Below are 8268 nucleotides of genomic sequence, written 5' to 3' on the forward strand. Positions count from 1 at the left end.
TACAGTTACATGCACATGCCGGAGTAAAATACCTTGTCATAATTTTTTCCAGAAATTTCCAAGGATGCTAAGAACACAAGGAGATTTTTTTTTCTGATTCCATTTACTGTAGGAACATTCTTTTCCTCTGTTTTATAATAACCCTGCTCTGAAGGTGGGACATCAAGTTAGATTCATTGTACTTCATTTATCAAGTTTGCGAAGATACACAGAAACATCCCTTGAGGGATGGGAAGTTCTGATACTTAGAGAAATAAAATTTAATATCTACTTTGCTGGTGTAATGGAAAATGTTATTACTTTCAGAAATATATTTCAAGTTGGGAGACAAAGGTTTTAGGCAGATCTTTCAGAGAAAATTGTGTTTTATTGAAAATGGATATAAAAGTAGATTAAGTCTCTTCCCATACATTAATGCAAGATATTTTAGCCTGCTTCAAGAAGTCTGGCCAGCTTGTGAAAAATATGAGCTTGTATAACTGATAGTCAAGTTTATCAGGGGACATCCTACAGGTAAGCCCAGTGTTTACATTAAAGCATCCTGAACACTGGGAAGCATCTGTAAAACCAGACGAAAGAAAACAAAACTAGACAATTAGAAAATCCTTAGTAACTGAAAAAATACATATGACAAACACCCATCTCAAAAGCTGTAAAATAATGTAGCAGCAGTCACTTCAGCAGACAAACTGGAACTGCTGTCTTGGAGACAAAAGCATGGTTTTGTCCTCTGCTCTTCTGGCAGTGCCTAGATAATCAGCTAGGATTTGGTACCATTGCCTGAGTCCCAGAGTAAAATGCCATCCTCTGGTGCTAATGCTCTCACTTGCCAGAAGACTTGCCAGAGAGGGCAGACATGACCAGTGAACTTCGGCTGTGGCAAGTCTCTTGCTTAGATGGGGCTCTCATCACCAAGAGAATCTGAGATGCCTACCTCAGTGCCACAAAGGGATGCAAGGCAGGTCCAGCAGAACCGTGTGGTGGGCTGTAATGGGCACCACTGCTAAGGAGGCTGGGTGGCCCGGATGCTGCTCTGCGACTGTGACAAAGTACGTCAGACCTGCCTGAGCCTCCAGGAACAGGCTTCGTAAAAGGTTGAGAAATAACCGCCTTGAGTAAAAGAAAATAGTCTCTTTCTGAAGGGTATTAGGGAGTGATGCTGTTGTTAATTTGACATCATTAAAAAAAAAAATAGTCCCTGACAACAGGAAAGCTCTTGTTCGTCCCCAAAATTCTTCTCAACAGATCTATTCTGCCACACGTTCCCAAAGCTCACCAATACAAACTCCTCTGCACAATTCCCCCTGAGCCCCAGTGTACGTCAATGCTGCTGTCCTTGTTCCCATCCTTCAGGACAGTCAACATCTTCCCATACTTCACACATGGGCAGTGCATGAATGGCTCCCTGCCCAGGGGGTTTTCCGACACAGCTGTATTGGAGTGAGAGTGAGCTGTCTTCCCTCCTGCTGTTTCTCTTAGGACCAAAAGCGCCAGGTTCTTCCATATGTCCCTACGTTCCAGTCAACCGATAGCGTTTTGTACCAGGGAACAGACGTAGGTAAGCAAACAACACACAGGTACGCTTTCAACTTGATGGACAATCTGGAAAAGTGCAATGTCGTTTGAACACTGCGTCCATTGCACCCACAGGAGAAAAAGGGAAACAAAGTACAAAGCGATTCATGTGGGGAAAATGCAGGAGGGAACTCTGTTACGCTACTGGAGCTGGATTTGCAATGCTTCGCTAAACTAAGGATTGCTGTTGATAGCAGATCTGTGTCAGAAGTGCCCTGGGATAGGAATTTATGGGAGTGGAGAGAACGCAATTGCCAGAAAGGGTGGGAATAATAGTCCTCCTAGGACTTTCTTGTAAACAACGTTCCCTGCTGAACTGTTTCCTAACTGGATAATTTAAAATGAGATTTTATATTCTCTGTCATAGGATTTAGCTCCTATGGGTTGTTTGCATCTGTTGAGTAGTTTGGATGATTCCCTTTGCTACCCGTGATTATCTCCAGGGTGGCTGACTTGTCCTTTCCTGGGAGATTTGTGCTCCAGCACTGCTCTTACAGAATCTTCATGGAATCATAAAATGGTTTGGGTTGGAAGGGACCTTAAAGATCATCTAGTCCAACCCCCCTGCCATGGGCAGGGACACCTTCCACTGTACCAGGTTGCTCAAAGCCCCATCCAGCCTGGCTTGAACACTTCCAGGGAGGGAAGTGCTAGTTCTAGCTACCTCAAGCCTCCTAAAACCTTCTGAAACCTCCCCTTGCTCAGGAGCTGTCCTTCCCCAATTTGCCTATAAATGCCACCCTGAGAAGCACAGCTTCTTGAGTTGGAAGCTGGTGGCTCTTACCATCTGCAGTTGCCACTGCTTTCCGAGTGTGGATGACCTTGGCCTCTGGGATTTCAAATGAAGGCTCCAAAAAACCTAGTTAACCTAAATTCAAATTAAGAAGAAAGTGGACAATTCCTTTCAAAGTTTTGCCACATAACTAAATTACATGGGACCATTGCTAAGGTGTGGTCTGGTTCTAACCAGCAGGGTAAAGGGACCCAAGAAGCCTCTTCTGCCTAGAAAACCTTTCAGATTTCAGGATAGAAGAGGAAGGGAATTGAAAGAGTCTCAAAATGTGTTTTCTATACAACTAAACTTCTCCATGGCAAAGAAAGCATATGGTACGAATGCAAAAACTCATTAGTGCAGACCTTTGGGAGACACCACGATTAAGCAAAACAGAGCCAGATGAACATTTGAGAGAAACAACAAATTGCCAACACTGAAGAAAAAATAACTGAGAGCCAAGTGACTACAGTTGCAGATTCATTAAAAGAATATTCAGGAATGTGATTTCTGAGAAAGACTTTTTCCAAGAAAGGTTTCTGGCTCTCTGAGACCAATCCAGGCATGGAGGGAGCAGGCTAGCTCAGTCCTCAGTGGCGGTGCAGACAGATAGTTAGGTTGGTAGCAGATAGCTGACGACATTTTCCTGTGGACTGTTTCTACCTCATAGTACTTCAAATATTTCAAGAATTTAAGATCCTTTCCTGGACTGCTTAGATTCTTGGTCCTTCTTTTACAGGTAAGGTCCTCTAAAATTAAAATATCAGCGCAGAAATGCCACGAAGACAAGTTTCCTTTCCCTTCCAGAAGGAAATATGGAATGACGATGGAAGATAAATACATGTGACCTCACACACATCCTTCAGTCAGACGGAAATTAACTCCTTTAAATCTTCCTTTTTTGGCCTTTTGCCCACTGTTTCATGGCTTTCATCAGGAACTCATACCTACCAGACCTTATTGTGTTTCTGAAGCCTAAGCCTGAAAAAGAAGATCTAATTTAGCTGATTGAAGGAAAAAAGGATGGAGAAACTACAGTTTGTAAGGGATTGTTTTAAATGCTAGCTACTTCCACTACAGTTAACTGGGATCTAGAAGCTGGTTATAGGAGTATGTGTTTTAAACATGTGGAGACTATGTCTTGTAGTGATGATTTGTCAAATTATGAGCTGATTAGTTCTGCAATCTAACTTCATAAATGTAGCGCCTCATTGCTACTTGTACCTTTTGGTTAAGCTGGATTTCTCTGTCCTGTGTTTGGAACAAAATTATTTTGGATAGCATTAATGAGAAGATGAAATTTTCAAATAATATACAATTTTTGTAGCAGGCTAGTCCAATGACCTTAAAAACATTATTTTTGCTTTAAATGTCAGTCACAAATTTACTGTAACATTTTAAGTTACCTCTTTGGATTTAAAACCGGTGCTAACTTGGTACCTACCTCTGCTTTGGAGTAGGTGGAAGAGTCATGGATGAGCATTCATTACTCAGATCTGTGTAACATATGGATGAAATCGGCTTGGCTTCTGCTTAAAAGTTACATTGTTTTCACATTCCTACTATAAAGCATGAAGACATGATTTTTTGTCCTTCACCATGGGCCTTGTCCTGGTATTCTAGTCTGTCTTACCCAAGTGATGAAGATCTGACTGTGCATCAGTGACTTGGGTGCAAGGACTCTGTCCTCACTGTGAGGCTCCTGGTGAGCTATGCTCTCTCCATCTGATTCCTTACCTCTACCTCTGGCAGGTCGTACTGTGATGGGGAACAGCGTATTGGCTTTCCTCTGCAGCTGCGACATACCTGAGGTGATGAGACATAGAAGTGAAATGGCAGGGTACACGCCTTAGTCATCTTCACAGGGTTCTCTCACACGGGCTTCACCCTGGTTGGCCATGATCAGGCTTTCTAGTAGGACAGGCTGGGAAATTTTTCTCCTGGAGAGGAAGGAGAGTGCGCACTTCGTAGCCCAGGTGACTTGTCAAGTGCTGTTCATGGAGGAGTGTTTACACACACGTCCTTGCACAGTGCGTCCCTTGCCAGCTCCTATGGAGCAGGCAAACCCTGAGTCCAAGGCTGTCAGGGAACTCTCAGCAGCTCACAGTTGAGTACCAGGCTTGGGGCCGCCGCATAAGAGCATCCCTTTTCCCTTTGGGCAGAAGAACTCTCTGGCCAAGGATTTTACCTGTGTACTCAGCAATGGTGCGTGAGCCAGTCGTGACATTACAGGAATCCAACAACAGTGGTACCCTTCTCCAACAGTGCTGTCTCCCTCAACCAGGCACAAACGTTGATACCATGTGCCCGTTTTCTTCATAGCTGACAAGTTATAAATCACATGCACTGCATTGTCATGTTTCCAGGCATTTTGCAACCCAGCTCCTCTTACCAGAAGGAAGTGTTAGATTCAAAAAATTGCTGTTGCTTAGTTGTCAACTAAAGCCACAGACATAAATACAAAATCAAAAGTGCCACTCTTAGGAGGCAGGAGCACATAACTACCAAAATCTAAAGAGTAAGAGTAGTCTCATCTTTCCTTCCAGTATGGTAAGCATGGTTTGGTTGTGTTTTTGGTTGCGTTGCGAACAGGGAGTACGAGCTGCATCAAAAACTTCCTCCGCAGTTGTGTGCACCAGAGACTGAGCCGCTTGGTCGGTTGTGCCTCATCAAAAGCAGCTCGTCGGTAATCACTAAAACCTGTCGAACATCTGCAACGCTCCGATGGCCATGTCACCCCTGCCAAGGGAACAGCACAAGCGAGGCAGGGGAATGACGGCAGCTGCAGCACAGAGCAGCTTTGCTGCTGACGTGAAGGATGGTTTAAGTATTCCAGACACATCCTTCTTGCATGCGACGGGTCTGCTCTTCCTGGGCTTGGTTTTAAACCTTTTGAGTATTAGGGCTACCTGCTCAGCTCTGAACACAGCCTCCCTGTAATCCCACAAGCTCGGTGACGAAGGCGACAGAGATCCCAGCCCTAATTCACACCGCGGGGAGCAGCCTGCCACAATTAACGAACTGGAACTGCTTCTGACAGATGTGAAGATGAAACTTAGCACTGGAAGCACCCCGTGCCTTCCACACTTATTTCAGTCTTGAGAAATGATCAAGGAAAACCTGCAGCTTGTGTTGCTAAGTAGCTGCCACCATAACAAACCTTTTCATGCCTTTCCTGGCTCATTGCTGCCTCCCTCAGCATCATCAAGACTAGCTACATGTTTGCATCCATGTAATTACAAAATGGTGCATTTAGTTTATTTTCAGGGTTGCTTATCAGCTATTTGACCAACCAGATAAACATTCTGAAGTTAGGCATTGAATTTGGCTTTTGAATCCAAATACTAAGCTGCTTCTCCTGTTTTTTTTTTTTTTTTTTTCACAACATTGCCTTGTGGTTTGATTCCTTAAACATCAGCATTTCTTTTGTTTTGGAGATTAGTCCCGTAGTCAAGGAATATGAGAAGCGGCTTAATTTGTACAAAACAAATATAGCTGAACTTTTCTGGAAAAATGCTCAGTGGTGGAATGGTTTATCATATCCCGATCCCTTTGTTTCAGAGTTAACAATCTGCTGTGATGTGTGGTACGCACTGCCTGTGGAGCGCACATTGACTCTAATTCTGGCTTACTCTCAAGTAACGTGAGGACTGAATATATCAGCTTTCACAAAATGAACAGAAAGCTGGTGCAGACACATCCTCTGGCAGAGGTTGGACTTGAGCTCTGTCATAGAAATACCCGATTTGAGAGAGAACATTCAACTTTTGCCTTGGAAAAGCAGAATATGAATACTGGTGCGCAACTTGACGATAAACATGCCAATCCAGGAGTTTTAGCCAGTGCTGGGACTCTTGAATTCATACAGCATTATTATGAAAATTTTTCTTAAACTGATTTAACACACATGCAAAGTTGGCGCAGCCATCTGAAAAAGCAATCCTCACCCCCTCCCTTCTCTGTTCTCCTGCCTGGTGCTTCTTGTGTTATGCTGGCACAAGTTTCTGTACGGCTGCCCAGTGCGCAGGATGTAAGAATTAATCCAGCCGGAGGAAAAAAAAAAAAAAAAAAAAAAAAAAAAGTTTCTTTTGGTGGGCTTTACTTTGAATCAGTTCCCACCATCCCCCAATCCAGATAACTGAATTGTACACATAATTGCCAGCACTACCTGGGCACCGCAAAGCAGGGAAGGAGAAAGTATTCCAAGAAAGTAGCAGAACAGTTTAATTTAGAGAGGAGTCCTTGCATGGAGAACGTTAGTGGTTTTAAATCCTCATCTGCTCTAGAAGGATGCTAAGTGTCATGAGCAAATCTGTGTTTCTCATCACATGTATTCTTCATCAATGTCAAACACCATTTATAAACATCCATGATTAAAGATCAACCACACAGTCCTCAATTATTTAATGTTAGTTTCAGGCTATGTTACAATGTTTAATGTTTTTATTGAAAACAAAAGTTGGGCAAACAAGAAAAGTGGGGGGAGCTCGGGAAAAGAGAACATGTAGAGACCTAGCTCACGACAGCCAAACTACTTCTGGTATCCTTCCTGGCTGCTGGGGAACAGCTAGGGCCAAATGAAATTGGAGGGTGTGTTCTCTCATAAAGTTTCTGGCACTTTATTCTACTTATAACACAACATTAACATTAGCATTTGGCTAATGTGAATATTTTCTCCTAGTTGAGTTTTTGCATTTTTTTGGACTCTGCATGAAAATGTTTTGAAGTCAAGCAAATGTAAAAACCGCTCCTGTGAGAACGAGGTAAAATCTTCCCTTTTTCTACCTCCTCCTCTTGTCTCTCCAATAGCTTTATCAGATGTTCAGAGGTTAGCAAGAAATGCAGGGAGAATTGTCCTTTCTTCCTTGTGTGTTAGGACAATCTATTTCCTGGTCCTTTAGCTTTTCTATGTATTCATCTTGCAGAAGTTCAAAGTACATAGCCCAGCCCATTCTTCTAGGTATAACAAAAGAAAAATCTTTCAAACAGCACAAGCAGAAACATGATAATTGCTTGAGAAAGTATGTTCCACAAGTAGCGGACACCTGAGACCTTTGGAAACAGAAAAACCTACCAGAACCCCACTCCCCTGAAAAAAACCCAGCATCTGTTATGTAGCAACGCACAGACACACATGGGGCAATGGAATGGCAGTAGGGAGTCGAGAATAACTCTGAAGTTTTACTTCCAGAAAAGGTGATCTAATGTCTACAAAAGATGGGCCCACCTCACCATCCTTAAGACCATATACTTGACCCTCCAACAAAGTCCTTGAAGCAAAGTCACACATGACAGCTGCAACTTAGAACAGGTTGCTAACCAAATTGCTTTAAAATCCTGAAGTGTGAGTTCCAGTGATACCTTCAGTCAATACTTTTAGCTAAGTTAGAACCTGCCTTACAAAACGTCCTGTGAATTATAGAGTCTACGACTCATACCCTTCCTGCAAGCAGAGAGCTAGTTAACCTACAGATGTAGATAATATTACCTGCCTGCCTTCCTCCCTTCTGCCCCATCTGGAATGAGAACAGAGCTCTCCCGAAGGAAAAATGGAGCGGTACGTCTTCACGGTGGTCAGACATGTAGGGTAGAAATTAATTCAACAACTGAATCCCCTTGAAGGACTATTTCCTTAGATACATTAACTGTTTTCTTTTTCACTCACAAAAAAAAAAAAAAAAAAAAAAAAAAAAAAAAAAAAAGAGTAATTTGGAAAGGAGGGCATGCATAGTAGTCACTGATATAAATACTTGAGATTTGCAGACAGAACAAACCTGCTGCCAGCGGGGAAGATGGAGCAGTGAGATGTATTCAGAGCAGTTCCTTCCCCTTGCTGAGGCACTGTAATGCTATAGCCAAACACAGCAGCGACATTCCAGCCTGAACGGTAAAGCCGCAAGGAATACATTTTACAGTAATGT

The sequence above is a fragment of the Chlamydotis macqueenii genome, chromosome 2, assembly GCF_036417535.1.
Source record: "Chlamydotis macqueenii isolate bChlMac1 chromosome 2, bChlMac1.mat, whole genome shotgun sequence".
Classification (NCBI taxonomy): Eukaryota; Metazoa; Chordata; class Aves; order Otidiformes; family Otididae; genus Chlamydotis; species Chlamydotis macqueenii.